The sequence below is a fragment of the Elephantulus edwardii genome, unplaced genomic scaffold (assembly GCF_000299155.1).
Source record: "Elephantulus edwardii isolate Elephantulus edwardi_28Jun2011 unplaced genomic scaffold, EleEdw1.0 scaffold00006, whole genome shotgun sequence".
Lineage (NCBI taxonomy): Eukaryota > Metazoa > Chordata > Mammalia > Macroscelidea > Macroscelididae > Elephantulus > Elephantulus edwardii.
In genome coordinates, this window is record NW_006399756.1 from 20,477,069 (window position 1) to 20,494,515 (window position 17,447).

The 17,447-nt window shown below is 43.4% G+C and overlaps 1 protein-coding gene across 1 annotated transcript in view; it reads right to left on the reverse strand.

Annotated features, from left to right (window-relative positions):
• The window catches only part of RBM20 (RNA binding motif protein 20), a 234,933-nt gene that overhangs the window by 154,907 nt on the left and 62,579 nt on the right, over positions 1 to 17,447 (reverse strand). The window lies entirely within an intron of this gene.

Genomic DNA, 17,447 nt, shown 5'->3' on the forward strand with positions numbered 1-17,447 from the left:
GCTAGGAGGACCACACTGGGACCAATCCTTACATGGACAGACACACACACACACACACTCTGGCCTCTCCTGTGCTTGGCAGAACTTACCAGCCCTGGGAAACACCACTTAACAAGAACAACATTTGCCTGGTCTACTCTCAAGACACCACCTGGCCCTTATGGGAAGCTGATAGCCATTCTTCCTGTCCAGATGTGGCATCCTTCCATTCACTCAGCAGTGTGCAGGTGTGACGTCTCTACATTCACTCAAGAGCCACACAACTCACAACTCCTGAATTAGAAATGAGCTTGTTGGGTTTGACACATCATTTCTGGCTTGAAGGATAATGTCTTTAAAAAAAAAAAAGAAAGAAAAGAAAAAACACCACTTTGTTCATTTTAATGAACATTTACAGAGATTTTGGATTTCCATTCATCATCGTTGCATTTTTCTCCCTGCCCACCCCCCCCCCAGTTCGCTTCTCTTTGAAAAGTAAAAGAAAAATTTCTTCATTGGTATACAATCCCCCCTGCACCTCCCCCCGCCCCAAGACACTCCACTCCACAACCTTCATTCTGGACTCTTGTCATAACCATAATACCCAATCATATATCGTTTTTAAGATATCTTAATAACCCAAAATACCATTTTGATGAAAATTCAATTGAAATGGGGGGCAGGAAGTCTGTACCACCATTTACATTCTGGGGTCCAGTCACCTCTTAGGAGGTTTCTTCTATTGAGGTGACTATGGTTCCTGTATCTGAAATAACAAAACTTTCTTTTCTGGTGGGAAACTTTCATTTCTCCTCTGGATCAATGACACTTTAGTCACAACACTACATACGGAACAACAATAAACAGAAGTGGGTGCAAAGAAATGAAAAAGATGTGCTCCCTGTCTGGAAAGCCAGGCTCAATCACTCAATGCTGTGTCCTACCAAGGGGACTTCTTAAAGGTCATCTGGACCAATTCCTTGACGTGTCAATCACTTCTACTCATCCAGTCTTTCTTTAAGTTTCAAAAACTGAGCCTAGCTCATCGTAAAACTTCAGCTCATCTCTCTCTCTCTCATTGCTGTCAGGTTAAACGGACTCATAGCTCACCCTCCAAGCAGAGGCTGCAAATCACACAGGACGAGATTGTCCATTTTCCTCCTGAGGCGCCGCTGGTGGCTTCAAACCACCTGAGGAGGGCCACCTTTGGGTTAGGAGCTCGACTCTCTACAGACTAACCCATCAGAGCCTCCTTTTCACTCTCGGAGTAGATTCCTGCTCTTCTAAGTCATGCAAGAGCTTTGGCCATGGTGGATTGTAAAGAGGAGCTGTCCAGTCCTGTCCTTCACACAGGCCTCCCCTCCTAGCTTCTTTCCTGTGTTATGCAGAAGAGGAGGCAGAAGAAGCCCACTGTCACCTTAGCTGCCAGAATGGCCTCTGTTGCCCCCCTGGCGGCATATTAACAAGAATGATGTATAAAGCGCAGAGTGTTCCTCCAGATATAACAGCACTAGTCTGGTTTAGCAGTGGTTAAGTGTCATCAAGTCGAATACGACTCAGAGTAAGCTTTGCACAAAAGACCTGGAACTCTGTTCTATAACTAACATAATTTCTGTACATTTATAGAGCTTAGAGAGTTTGTGGAGTTTCCAGAGACATCTAGTTTAGGAATTGGATGCTACTCCTACTTACCAGCATGAATCAATCCGGAAGCTCATCCAAACATTGTACATAATGGGTAACTACTATGGTATTTGACATGACTATGGAATAGTGTTCAACATCATGGCAACTCCAAGTTGTTCACTATAGCAAAAAGACAAACGATTGTTGTGCCACTTAAAGAATATTTATTCTAAAATTAGGGCCTGGGATTTTAAAGCCCCATCCTCTAACAGGCCTCCACCTTTGGTCAAAGGCTCAAGGAGAACCTGCTTTTGGGAGGAAAGAACAGTATCACACATCAAATATGACCCCAAAAACTTCCCTTTCATGACCACCGTCAAGACACAACTACCATCAAGATGTTAGCTAGCAGATAAAAAAAATAATATATGGATTATATGTCAACGTCAAGAAAACAAGACTCATCACCATTGGTCCAATAGGTAACGTCATGATAGAAGGAGAAAAGACTGAAGTTGTCAAGGACTTAATTTTATTTGGATCCACAAACAACACAACACCCATGCAAGCAGCAGTAAGGGAATCAAGAACGATTGTATGAAACACAATGTGAATGAAGGATAATGTAAAACATAATGTATACAAACTTACGAAGCAAATTAATATAAAAGAAAAATGTATTTTTTTATTTATTAAAAGAAAAGAAATAAAAAGACATGTTGCTTTGGGGAAATCTGCTGTCAAGGACCTCTTAAAGTGCTTAAGAATGAAGATGAGAGGTTAAAGACTAAGAAGCACCTGACGCAAGCCCTCATCCTTTCCACTGCTTTGTGTGCATCTCGATAGGTTGGGCAGCAAACAAGCAGCATCAAGGAAAAATCGGTGTCTTTAAATTGTTTTGAAGAGGAGTATTGAAATTCCTCGAGCTGCCAAAAGAACAAATCTGTCTTAGAGAAAATGCAACCGGGGTGTTCATGAGAGACAAAGATGGTGAAACTTTTTTAAAAAAAATTATTTTATTAATTTTAATGAACATTTACAAAGACTTTGGATTTCCATTCATTCACTGTTGCACTTTTCTCCCTGCCCCCCCCCCAGTTTGCTCCTCTCTTTGAAAAGTAAAAGAAAAATTCCTTCATTGGTATACAATCCCTTTGCCCCTCCCCCCCCCCAGTACACTCCACTATGCAACCTTCATTCTGGACACTTGTGATAACCATAATAATAATAATAATTTTAAAAAAAGATGGTAAAATTGTCTCGCATACTTTCGGCATGTTGTCAGGAGATTGGATAAAGACATCATGTGAGGAAAGACAGAGAGTCAGAAGAAGAGAGACCCTCAACAAGACGGACTGACACAGTGACGTAACAGTGGACGTGACTATGTCAGAGTTTGTAAGGGTGCAGCAGGGTAGAGAAAGGCTTTGACGTGTTGTGCATTGTAGGTGACTCGATGACACCTAACAATAACAACACAGAGCAGAAAGAAGGTCCTGAATAAGCAGGGGTGGAGGGAGAGTCCAGCCTCTCTTTGAGAAACCTGTGTCATCAAAGGGTGCACGTCTATCTCCTCCGCTGTTGAGGAGGGCTCACGTGGAGCTGGAACTATAGTTGGAAAGAAGAGAACTGACTGTGGAAAAGTTCTAGTAGGAGGAAGCCTAGAAGGCAATCCTAATATCTGATTGTGCTCTGAACTTTGAATCGAAAACAATGAAATGGAGATGAGAAGAGGACGTATCTCCTGGGATCACGGTTAGGATTAAATGAGTTAGCACATGTGAAGTGCTTCGAACAGGGCCAAGTTCGCACCGTAGAACATTCAGATTTTCATTATCACGATTCAGAACCTTGACTCCATTTCCTGAACACTGTGGACAGTCCTGCTCAGCAGGGCTACTACCCTTTAAAAGGAAAACTATCTCAAACATAACACGAAATGTTCAGGATGGCCACAGTCCAAACACTGGCATCCATTTTTCACTCATCAGCACAACTGCTAGAGCTAAAAAGATCTCAGATGCTCAGGGTCAAGTGCTGTGGTAAGAAACTGGTATAATTCTGTGATGTTCACACTCCCTGCCTTTTAGAAATGAACTCTTTCCTCATGTGAAATGCTAGTGGAAGCCAACAACAAGCATTACTGTGATGCAAGCAAGTCTGGGAGATGCAACGAGGACCTGGTATCCACTCAGCCCTCTTACAGAAGTCTCCAAGGCTTTAAAGGACACAATTTTTAAAACTAAGCTGGTCAAATGGATTTACTATAGTTGTTACAACATAACAAATCAAATCATTGATGTTGAGTCAGAACTGACTCATAGATACCTCTCCACTGGGATTCAAAGACTGTAAGGTACATGGGTGATCTCCCTAGTGTTGTTAGATTTCATCTAGTGAGGTTCAACCCAGGGCAATCCTACGTACAACAGACAAAACTGCCACCCCATCGAGCATGATACTCACAATCACCATGATGTTTGAGGTCCTCGTTGAAGAACTGTGTCAAGTCATCTCATTAAGGATCTCCCCCCCCTTTTGTTGTTGTTGACATTTTGTTGGTTTGCTTACAGAGTTCATATACATTGTGTTTCACACTATTCTCCATTCATATTGTATTTCACACAATCATTCCCATGCATTATGTTTTATAAACTTAATCACCATTGGACCTTGCCCATCATTATCCTGTCTTTTCACTTGGATCTTTCCCATTTCCTTCACACACCCCCTCCATCCACCAAACTGTGCAGCCCTGTGATTTCGTTCTACCTATCCTCACCTCTCCACTCCCACCCCTTCCCACCTTGAGTTCCCATACATGTTTTACTAGTTATCCTTCTATTTTTACAATAATAGTTAATGCCGATCGTATTTGTCCTTATGAGACTGGGTTCGTTCACTCAGCATAACGCTCTGCAGTCTCTCACAAGTTATATGTTGTTGTTGTTGTTGTTATGTGCCGTCGAGTCGCCTGCGACTCATAGCGACCCTATGTACAACAGCCCTAAACTCCGCTCTGTCCTGTGCCAATCGCACTGTCTCTGACACTCCCATCCCAATTATCCCAGTCGCTGAATCAATCCACCTCATAGAGGGCCTTCCCCTCCTGCGCCGTCCCTCCACCCTCCCAAGCATGATGTCCCTCTCCAAGGACCAGTCTCTCCTCACAACATGTCCAGAGTATGTTAGACGGAGCCTCAGAATCCTTGCCTCCAAGGAGCCACCCGGTTTAACCCTTTCCAGGACAAATCTGTTTGTTTTCCTAGCAGTCCATGGTATTCTCAATACTCTTCTCCAGCACCACAGCTCAAAGGCATCAATTCTCCTTCTATCCTCCTTGGTCATTGTCCAACTCTCTGATGCATAACAAGTGATTGCGAAGACCATTGCCTGTATCAGACGCACAAGTTATATAGTATTTTTTAAATTGTTGCTCCTGAGTGCTACATAGTTTTCCAGTATGTGAATGAACCACAATTTCTCAATCCATTCAGTTGTTGCTGGGCATTTGAATTGTTTCCAGCTTCTTGCAATGGTGAATAACACTGCTGTGAACACTGGCATGCAAATCTTGGTTTGTGTCTCAGTTTTAACTTCCTTGGGGTATATTCCTAGTAATGGAATACCTAGGTCATATGGAGTGTCTAGGTTTAATTTTTTTAGAAAATGCCAAACTACTATCCAGGGTGGTTTCACCATTTTACAATCCCACCAACAGTGTATGAGAGTTCCCACCTCTCCATATCCTCTCCAATATTTATTGTTCGCTGCTCTACTAAACTTTGCCACTGCTACTGGGGTGAGATGGTATCTCATTGTAGTTTGGTTTACATCTTTCTTATTGCCAGCGATTTTGAGCATGTCTTCTCTTTTTCAATGACTATTAATCAGAGACTGGTCTCTCCTGGTAATACACCCAACAAAATGAAGTCTCACCACCCTGACCTCTATGGAACATCCTGAATATACTTCCAAGACAGACTTGTTCATTTTCCTAGAAGTCCATGCCATGTTAAGTATTCTTCACCTGCACCTTAATTCAAAGGCATCAATTCTTCTTAAGTCTTTCTCATTTATTGTCCATATTTCACATGCTTATGACTTGATTGAAAATATCATGGCTTAGGTCAGGTATATTAGTGACCAAAGTGACTCTTTGCTTGTTTAACATTTTAAGAGACCTTTTGCAAAAAATTTTCCCAATACAATATGTCATTTGACATTTTAACTGCTCAGGATGGGTGCTTGATGGTGGATCCAAATAAAATTAAATCCATGACAACTTCCATCTTTTCTCCATTTATCATGATGTTGCATATTGTTCTAACTATGACGATTTTTGTTTTCTTTATGTTAAGGTGTAGTCCATACTGAAAGCTATAGTGTTGGATCTTTCATCAATAAATGCTTCAAGTCTTTTGTGTTTTCAGCAAGTAAGGTTGTATCACCTGTATATCATGGGTTGTTCAAGAGTTTTCTCTAATCCTAATGCCACAGTCTTCTTTAAATAATAGTTTTCTTGATTATTTGCTTAGCATATAGACCAAACACAGTGAAAGGATACAACTCTTCACACTTTTTCTGGTTTTAAACCATGCTGTACCCCCTTATTCTGTTTGAACAACTGCCTCCTACTCTGTGTACAGTTTCTACATGAGCACAATTAAATTTTCTGGATTTCCTTTCTTCACATTGTTACTCATAATTTTTTTGTGAGTTAAGAGATTCACAAAGACTTACATAGTCATTAAAATACAGGTAAACATCTTTCTGATACTCTGCATTTAGTCAACATCTTTCTGACTTTAGCAGTAACACCCCATGTTCCAAGTCCTTTTCTGAATCTAGCTTGAATAACTGATGGCTCTCTGCCAATGTGCTGCTCCAATCCTTTTTAATATTTTCTCTCTCATTGTTGTCATTTATTATGATGTTGCCTGTTGGTCCAGTGGTAAGAGACATTGAGATGCAATGCATAGTGAAGGCTGTAGTATTTGATCTTCTGCAACAAGTGCTTTAAGTCCTCCTCACTTTCAACAAGCAAGGTTGTGTCATCTGCACATTGCAGGTTGTTGATGAGTCTCTCTCTGATCCTTATGCCACATTCCTCTTCTTGGAGTCCAGCTTCTCAAATAATTTATTCAGCAGACAGATTGAATAGGTATGGAGAGAAAATACAACTCTGACATACTCTCTTCCTAATTTTAAGACACGTAGTGTCCCCTTGCTCTATTCATACAACAGCCTCCTGTTCTAGGTGTAGATTCTGCCTGAGCACAAGTAAGTGCTCTGAGATTCCCATTCTTCTCCATGTTAGCCACACGGTCAAGTGCCTTTGCATAGTCAATAAAGCATAAACAGACATTTTTCTGGTATTCTTTACTTTCAAGTAGGATCTACACAACATCAACAATGATATCCCTGGTTCCATGGCCTCTTCTAAGTCCTGCTTAAATTTCTTTCATATCCTTATCTATGTACTCTTCTAGTCATTTCTAAATGACCTTCAGCAGTATTTTGCTTGCATATGATATGAATGATATTGCTCGATAGTTTCCACATTCTGTTGGATCACCTTTCTTGGGAATGGGAACAAAATATGGACCTCTTCCAATCCATTGGCCAGATAGTTGTCCTCCAAATCTCCTGGCATAGACGGGTGAGTGCATACAGGACTGCATGTGCTAATTTAAACAAGTCAATTGGTATCCCATTGATTCCTGGGGCCTTATTTTTTGCCAGTGACTTCAATGCAGCTTTCACTTCCTCCTTCTTTACCATTGTTGTTATTGCTGTTGATTGCTGTCAAGTTGAGCACAGCTCATAGTGACCCTATGAACAAAATACCTGAGGCCTTTCTATAACTATCGTCATTTATCAATGTTAATAGAATTTCCAGAGGCATGCTGTTTAGGAAGTGGATGCCACTCCTGCTTCCAAACCTGTCTTAAACTGGGAGCTCCACCAAACACTGTCCACCATGGGTAACTGTTATGACATCTGACACCCCAATGGCACAAGATTCAGCATCACAGCAACCCCTGGTTACCTTAGTACAGCATATTGACAGAAGAGTGCTGTACCACTTAGAAGAATGGTCCTACAAAATATAATAACAACCAACTTTTAAATACAAAGGCCTTCCCCATGGTTTTGTTGACTCTAAACAAGAGACTTAACTAAAAAACAACCGATATAGTATGGTTTTGTCCTTACCATTAGCTCCTGCTTATATGGTACTTCCTGAATTTTTTAGTGTCTCTTCTTTCAGTGACTCTTTGTATTCCTTCCATCTTCTTTTTATGCTTCTTGGGTCATTCAATATATTGCCCATAGCATCTTTCAATATTGCAACTTGAGGCTTAAATTTGGGTGGGTTGGGGTTTTTTTGGTGTGGGTTTGTTGTGGTTTTTTTTTTTTTAGTTCTGTCAGCTTGAGAAATGCAGAGCAAATTCTTCCTTTTTATTCTCTAATTCCAACTCTGTAGATTCCATTATAATATGTTGCTTTTTCTTCTCAAGCTGCCCTTTGAAATCTTCTGTCCAACTTTTTTACTTGGCATGTTTTCCCTTTGTTTTGGCTACTCAATACTCTAATGCAATTGGGGGAAAGATTGAAACTGTCAACAACTTCATTTCACTTGGATCAACAATTAACACCTTTTGGTACCAGCAGTCAGGAAATCAGGAGATGTATTGCACTGGATAAGTCTCCAGTTAGGGATCTCTCCAAATTATTGAGGAGTAATGATGTCAGTTTGAGAACTAAGGTGCATCTGATTCAGGCCATGGTCTTTCTGATCACTTGCTATGAATCTGAGAGCTGGACAATGAATAAGGATGACAGAAGAATTGATGCCTTTGACCTGTGGTGTTGGAGAAGAGTGATGAACATCCAATGGAGGGTCAAAAGTACAAACAAAGGTGCATCTGATTCAGGCCATGGTCTTTCTGATCACTTGCTATGAATCTGAGAGCTGGACAATGAATAAGGATGACAGAAGAATTGATGCCTTTGACCTGTGGTGTTGGAGAAGAGTGATGAACATCCAATGGAGGGTCAAAAGTACAAACAAATATGTCCTGGAGAGGGTGCAGTCAGAATGCTCTTTAGAGTCAAGGATGGTGACGCTTCAGCTCATATACTTCTTCTGTGGAACCGCAGGATAGATTTGAACCTCCGACCTCTGGGTTAGGTCAGTAATTGACTGAAAACTACCCCACCCAAAACCGGCCAAACCCAATCCATCAGCTTAGAGTTGATTACAACACATCATGAGTCTCTACTGAGTTTTCCAAGGCTGTGAATCTTTACAGAAGGAGACTGCCTATCCTTCTCTTATAGAGTTACTGGTGGATCCAAACCCCTGACCTTTTGGTTAGCAAGCTGACATATTACTCATTGTGCCACCAGTGCCCCTGATAATTTTTCTGACCCCCTTTCAAACGGCAACATGTTCATTTTAGCACACACAACTGCTATGCAAAGCACTCACCCTAGGGCTGCGCCATCACTTAAACATACTTCCAAGTGCAGGATGAACTATGCCATGTGTAAGAATAGACTGATCTTTTATAATAATAAGAATACCAAGAATTCCTTCCAAGGGCTATAAAAGGTTCCCCAAACCACAAAAGGTCTGGACCACATTCCTTGGCAATTATCAGTATGAGGAGGAAACAGTTCAAGGCAGGGAAGGAGGGGGAAGCGGTTTGTAAACAGCCTGACAACTATGATCAAGCCTCCTGGATTAGGAAAACAGCTGCAGGGGCTCTGCTCTTTAAAGTGAAGAAATGCTTTCTTTCTGCAGCTCATCCTCCTGATAGACAGCTCAGAATCCTAGAGTTGGACCACATTCCCCTGGGGGTGTGGTGGAGTCACTCAGTGAACACTTCTTGAACTAACTGCTATGTTTCCTAAGGGTCATCAGAAATGTGATAAGAAGAGAGCTTATGACCATTCAGCCTGATATCTGTCCGAACTGTCCAAGATTAGTACCATATAGATTTTATCCACTGCAGACAGAGAAAGGAAGACACACATTTCTTAAGAACCTACTACACTTCAGGGTCTACTCTTTGTGCCGGCCATATTATTAACCTATGAAAACGCTTCACCATTTTGCAGCTAAGAAAGCTGACCACAACCATGGGCAATTCTAAACAATGTCCATGATAAACTGGTTGTGGTGATGGTGGTTGTTGTTAGATGCTCTTGAGTTGGCCCCAATCCATGTAATCCTATGAACGAGGAACCCATCCCCATGATCAGCTGCACAAGGCACTGTTGTGATCCACACAGCTTCGCTGGCTAATTTTCAGAAGCAGACCTTTCTTCCTGGCATATCTTAGCCTAGAAGTTCCACTGAAATCTGCATCATGGCAACAATGCCACCAATGACAGCTGGGTGATGGATGTGCGTGCAGTGCATTGGTCAGGAATTGAACTCAAGGTTTCCAGGTGGACGGATTGAATTCTACCCCAGACCCACCTCTGCCTCCCTGTGATGGGATATTCTTCCCTACCATTAAAAAAAAAAGAAGACGACGACAAACAATAATTAGCCAAATTTGGTTTAAGTTCGACACATAATTACTGCAATTAAAGTCGAGTTTGAACGAGAAGATATGTACGCTTTAAACTGCTATTGTTATCTGCCATCAAGGTAACAACATAGTGACCCAATGAACAAAAAGATGTGAACTGTGCTCTGTCCTGAATCTTCATGATCTCCAAACACGCTCAAGCCGATTGTGCTATTCAGTGCATCGGTCCATCACACTGAGAGAGAGTCTCCCCCTCTTTCTCTGACTCTTGCCCACCATGATGTCTTTTCCCAAGGACTGGCCTCTTCTGACAACATGTCCAAAGTTATGTGAGATGAAGTTTCACCCTTCTTGCCTCTAAAAAGCATCCTGGTTACATTTTTTTCCAAGACGTATTTGTTTGGTTATTTTGAGAGTCCATTCAAAACCCTTCACCAACATCACAATTCAAAGGTGTCAATATGTCTTCGGTCTTATTTATTGTACAATTTTCAGAAGCATAAGAAGCAACCGAAAATACCACAGTCTGAATCAGGAGCATCTTTCCTTTAAAAGGCTTTACATGTGTCTGACATGAAAGTTAATCTGGAGAACTCCCAACTTCCCTCGACACAACAAACTCAGCTGCACAGAAGTGTAAGATGATGGCTTACTCTTTATGCTTCATGGACCCTGGATATCACTGAGGACACGGTTGAGTCCCCAACTCTTACACTGCTGCATATTTTTGTTTGTAAACTGTAGATTTAAATAAACTGTGCTTGTAAAGCTCAAGAATCAGAATTCAAGCTACTTCAATTATGTCATTCTTCGTGACCGCTTCCCAATTTCTGTGTTTAAAATTTCAAACAGAGAAACAAAAATGTACAAGCCATAATATCTTTCTTGCTTAGCTTGAATTTGTTGTGAATAAGTCATTGAATGTACAAAATTGGTTTCCAGTTTCATTTCTGTCATCAACACCATATTTTCCAACTATCATTCCTTCCTCACTGTTTCTGACTTTGCATTCTAGTCGTTAATTATTTACAGAAGCACAGAAAGGATAAGGAACTTGTCCAAGGACACATGGCAAGTAAGTTGTGGAACTGAATCTAAGGCAGGCAATATGGATCCAGTACTCTCCCCTCAGAGATGTCTGCATCCCACCCTAGAAAGCTGGGGTTCACAGGCTGCCCCCCTGAGGCCTGCAGCAGCTCTTCCAGAAAGTCCCCAGAACTAAGCTGAAACTGTGATGGATCTTTCCAATCACAAAACAAATCAACTCAAGTTAAAAAAAAATTAAGACATAATGATTGGATGCTAACGTGCCTCCATCCACGGGGCAGGAGGGAGTGTACTTCTAAAACGAAAAAAGCAATTTGTTGCAGAGCAAAGCCCACTTCCTCTCCACGTTTGCCTTCCAAGGCAGGAAGACAGACAAGATGGGAACATCTGGGAACACACTTCTCTGGGACAGATAAGGAACCCTCAAAAGCACAATGGCTCTGGACGAGGAAGAGAGGGGAAGCTGAGGCTCACTGAAGCAAGAGTGGACTCCCACCAAGCAGGTCTCGAACTCTGCTGCCCTGTCACCACAGCACGGGCCTTCTTCACCCCTGCTGGGACGCCCTCCAGGAGGTCTCCAACTTGGTTTCAGGCCCACATGTCCTTACAGTCACCCTGGGCCCGGAAGGATGGAAACTCACAACTGCTGTGGCATTCCAGGGTTGCAGGCCTATAGCAAGGCAGTCTGGCCCAGGAGATTTTCAGATTATCAAGTGGGAAAGGCAGGAATGTCACGGCCTTTGTGGGTGGACACAGGGCCATTCATCATGAAGACAGCTCCCGTGAAATTGCTGCCTCTTTCCCACTGAAGTGGCATGGAGCGAGGGCACGCACACGCACACAAATGCTGAGATGACTGCAGCAGGGAAACCGTTCCCCAAGATGTGATGTTAGAAAGGCAAATACTGCATGATGCCACTGTTGTAGAAAGTGACTGACATCAGGGTTAGGGTAAGACTGAGAAAAACTGGATAGCTTATGTATACGGAATTGAAACAGATGAGGGAGAGAACAGTTTAAAAGTGATATATGATAGCATATTATGATTATCACAGGAATCCAGAATTAAGGTTGCATAGTGGAGTGCATTTGGGGTTGGGGGGAGGAGGGAGCAGGGTCAGGGGGATTAGATACCAATGAAGAAGTTTATCTTTTGCTTTTCAAAGAGAGGAGTGAACTGGGGGGAGAGGGGTAAAGAAAAAAGTGCAACAATAAATGAACAAAAATCCAAAATCTCTGTAAATGTTCATTAAAATAAATAAATTTTTTTAAAAAAAGAAAGAAAGGCAAGAGGGGGTCAGACCCACATTTTCTATTTCTCTAACAGAGACACATGTATGTACACACACACCACACACACACACACACACACACACACACACACACACACACATGCTTGCCTATCTAAGAGAAATGAGCTTTCAACAGACAAACTCAGAACCAGAGGAGCACACAGTAATTTAACTCCAACCAGGACCCTTCTGCTCACCCTCCCTGGTCCGGGAGGATCCATGTGCCACTCAGAAAGAATGGAATGGGCACAAGGGAGTAGGGGCCAGGCTTAGTGCCTTCCAAGTCTTGGCTCGTCAGGGGCGGAGAATTAACAATAACTCTGGGCTAGAGGAGATTAGGAGGAAATGAGATTCGTCACCCACCAACCAGCTGTCAGTTAACTGACTTGGAGGCTCGCTTGTTGCTGTTACACTGGGAGCTACGTGGCAGGTGTTTCGCAGACCAGCAGGATTGTTCACAGGGGACAGGATTCAGCACAGCTTCCAGACTAAGACTGACTAGGAACAGCGGCCTGCTGAAAGGAAGCAGAGGAGACTCTAATGTGCATATCAGAATGTGGTTCTACTCGGGGGTTGTGAACACACTGTGAGAGAAGGAGGCTGTGTTTGGTGAAGGAAAGAGCCAACGAGGGTGAGGGAAGCCCTCAGTGAGAGGGTTGACATAATAGTTACAGTGATGGGCTTGAACGTGCCTAGCATGGCGTGGATAATGCAGGACTGGGCAGTACATTGTTCTGCTGTCCATGAGGTCACCACGAGGTGAACCCTACCATGTGGTGACCTCAACAACAAAGTTGTTCTTTTTTTAATGACATTTAAAAAAACTTATATTACTCTGCACACAAAATTTGCACACGTTGTGTTTCATTCATGTACATTGTTTTGCACACAGTCCTTCATTCACATTGTGCTTTGTACAATCATTCCCATCACTATGTTCTATAAAATTAACCACTCTTGATCTATGCCTATTATCACCCTGTCTTTTCAGGTCCCCATTGGATCTTTCTTAATTCCTTCAACCATTCCCTCTGCCCATAAAACTCTGCGACCCCATGATTTCCCACCCTCAGCCTCCCTGCCTGTTCCCCTTCTCCCAGAGACCAGAGAGTATTATGCTGAGTGAACTCAGTCTCATAAAAGAGGACAAATACTCCATAAGGCCATTATTGTGAATATAGTAAGATGTGTATGAACACCACATTTTCATATATAATTTGATCTATTTGCGGGGGAGGGAGGGGCTATTATAGTCTGTTCTTCCTCAGACTTATTCTTGTGCCAGTACCATCCTGTTTTAATGAAAAGCTTTGTAGTACATTTTAATATGTGGTAGAAGGAGCTCATTTCGTCCCTTGCTCTCCACCATTATTAATTCCTCTTCATTCTCAGTAATTTCCTAGCCATATTTACTTACAAAGTTTGTATACATTGTTTTTCACCAGATCTTTCCCATTTCCTTTACCCACTCCTCCCTCCAATCCATCAAATTGTGTTACCCTATGATTAACCACCCCCACCGTCACCCATCCTCACCCTTCTGCCGCTCCCCCACCTTCGCTTTGGATTCTCATACTCATTCTATAATAATGGTCGTATACAGTATTTGTCCTTATGGGACTGAGTTAGTTCAGTTAGCATAATGTTCTCCAGTCCCTCCCAAATTAGGAAGTGATTCACAACAACAGAGTTCCTAACAAACAGACTGGTCCCAGAAAAATCTCTCTGTCCTAGATGTGCTAATTTTTCCCATGTGTAGTAGGACTGCACTCCCAGCCACCCCCCGCCCCCACGCCAGCCCCTTCCTGCTTTGGTTGTTAGCATGAATACACAGGACACCGGGAACCTGTGTCACCTGTCCTGTGACCAGGAAGCCACAGGTAGAACAATAACGTCACTGAAGGTGGCAGAGTGGAGGGATGGAAAGAGCTGAGTCCCTCAAGACACTACTGAGCCATCAAACCAACGCTGGGCCACCTGCCTCCAGACTTACCAAGTCGGTGACACACGTCCTTGTGGTTTAAGGCAGTGTTTATTGCTTTCTGCTGGCAGTCAGACATCACTGAGTTGAAACAACTTCCTTATTCCTTTTGCCCAGCAATTGTATTAAAGTTATCCACGCTGTCCTCTTTAAAGGCCCCAACCCCAAAACTCTGATGAAACCAAACTAAAACAACACAGACAAACAAAAAACAAACAAAAAAACCAACCCAGAATCTACTCACAGCTGACTTTCTAAGGCTGTAAACCACACAAATGAGTTTCCATTTTTCTCCTGCAGAATATCTGTTGGATTCAAGTTTGAGTTCCCAGCAAGTCTCTTTATAATAAAAAGTTACCATCAAGTTGATTCCAACTCATAGTAACCCAGTGTGTCACAGCAGAACTGTGCTGCATAGGGGTTGGTTCTGCGATGTTCACTTGTACAAAACGGAGGTGTTTTTGTGTTTCATACAATCATTCCCACACATTATGCTTTATAACATTAATCATGATTGGACTATGCTCACCATTACCCCGTCTTTTCAGGTCCCCACCAGATCTTTCCCATTTCCTTTACCCCCTCTCTTCACCCACCAAATTGCATGAACCTTTGCTTTCCCCCTTACCCATCTCCACCCCTCTGTTCCCACCCCTTCCTGCCTTGGACGCCCACACGGGGGTTACTAGTTATCTTTCTACTATAATGGGCTTCTGCAGTATTTGTCCTTATGAGACTGAGTTAGTTCACTCAGCATAATGCTCTCCAGTGTCTCCCAAGTTGGGCAGTATTTTTCTAAATCGTTCCACCTAAGTGCTGCATAGTATTCCATTGTGTGAAGGTACCACAATTTCTCAATGCATCTGGCTGTGATTGGACATCTGAACTATTTCCATGCTCTTGTGATGGTCAATAACGCTGCTATGAATGTTGGTGTACAAATGTCCATCGGGTTCTCAATGACTATGACCTTTTGGAAGCAGATCACCAGGCATCTCTAGGTAGACTTGAACTGCTTAACCTTTTGGTAGTGCTAAACTATTCACATCACCAAAGGGCTCCTATGTCTCTGTATACTGGTGTCTAAACACGAAATCTCATATGAGAAAATGTATTATCCACACACCTAGCCCATCTTACGAAGCACAAAGGCCCAACAGATACACACAGTGACACAGAAAAGGAAGAGGGAGGTGGAGGGAGGAAACCCAGAAAGAAAAAAGTGAAAGGGAAGAGGGGAAATGAGGGCCTGGTAGGAGGGGTTTGGTGTTATTTTCAGGATGCCCTCTCGCTTTTCCAAATCAGCAAGCCCTGAGCGAGAAGCCACCGTGTGCCTGATCTCCATCATCACATAGCTCTGGAAAGACTACCTCCCGTCCACGGAGCCCCTCGGCCACATGGTGCAGACGTGTGAATGACCGATGGGCTGCTTGCATTGCCTGTGCGTGACTTGGCTGGGCGGGACATATTTTACATTAGCTTAGGTCCTGACATTCTATCATGTTCCCTGTCAAGAAGCCAAGTAGTTCTTGGAACCCTGCACACCAAGTGACATATAACAGAACCCAGCAAATGAGACAGCCCCTTGCCAAGTGCCCTTAAAGTCTCCCCTCAGCACCCCCACCTTCAAGGCAGTGATCTGGCTGACCTCTGGGGGGGAGGTCTGAGGGCTACTCAGGAAAGGTCATGACCTTTTGCCAAAATCGAAAACACTTTTCAAGGAGGCAGCGTGCCGAGGTGTGGGGCTAAGTGCAAAGGAATCGTCTTCAGCAGTCTGTATCACTGAGTCATGAACTAAAACCAGGGCACCCCAGGCTCTCCCTGGGGCAATGGAGAAGGCTGAAGTGGTGGCCATCAAAATGACACCTCTTCATGCCAACCACAGGCTGTCTCAGTGAACCTTCTGCGGCCCCCCACCCTCAGGGACACCCTGTCAGGCTGTAAGGGGAGAACTTCAAATGCCACCTCACATGACACTGGCCGGAATGCCTGCACTGGACGGCTGCAACGTCTGTCCCCTCCTTGCGGGGTGTCAACACTCTTACAAGGACATGCAGGCTTCCTCGCAGGGAAGCTGCCCGGGAGGACAATTCCTGGGGATGGACGCTCCTCTCAAGCGCCTCCTCCCAGAATGCCAAACACAGCCTCTCCTTCTGAGCCCATGTCCTGTACTTATGGGGAGTCTGCTACATGCTCTCTGAAAGGTTGGAGGTTTGAATCCACTGAAAGGAACCTCAGAAGTCTGGCCTAGCAAATCTACTGTGTGTGCACGCGCACACACACATGCACACACACACACACACACTCAACTGAAAAGGCTAAGGTGACAATTCTGCCCTGACACACCTCAGGTCTCTGTGGGTCAAGGTCAACTCAGTGAGAACTGGTGTTTGTATGTTCACAACACGATGACATCATAGGACAATGCCAAGAAATGGGAAGGCAAAGTTGCTTCTTCCAGGACGTGTGATATTTAGCTTAAGAAGCAAGGGTTCTCTGTGCATGTGACTAGGGAGTACCAATGACTCAGGAGAGCCTGCCTGGCACAAATAGTGAAGTGCTCAACAACGAGCCAAAAGGTTAGCTATTCGAGCCCAGCCAGAGGTGCCTTGGAAAATGGCCTGCAAATCTGCTTCGGAAAAGGCCTTGAAGTAGTCACTGCAGCCGGAGTCACAAGCAATGCTCATGTGCCTTACACATGAGTCCCGGTTAACTAGACGGAAACGAACAATGGCACCAACAATCCTGGATTCAGAGAATTGGGATTTGAGGAACAAGCTGAAAGGAGGTCAGAGAGACACAGCCCAAGAGAAAGGGTAGTTCAGCAAAGGCTTCTTGGAGGAGGTGTCAGAGACTGGCGGGAGGGCAGAAGATCAGACACAGAGAAAGAAGAGGGGGCAGTGGCAGTAGGAGTGATAGTTAGAAAGGTTGAAGTGGAGTGGAGTGGAGTGGAGGGAGACTGTATAACAAAGA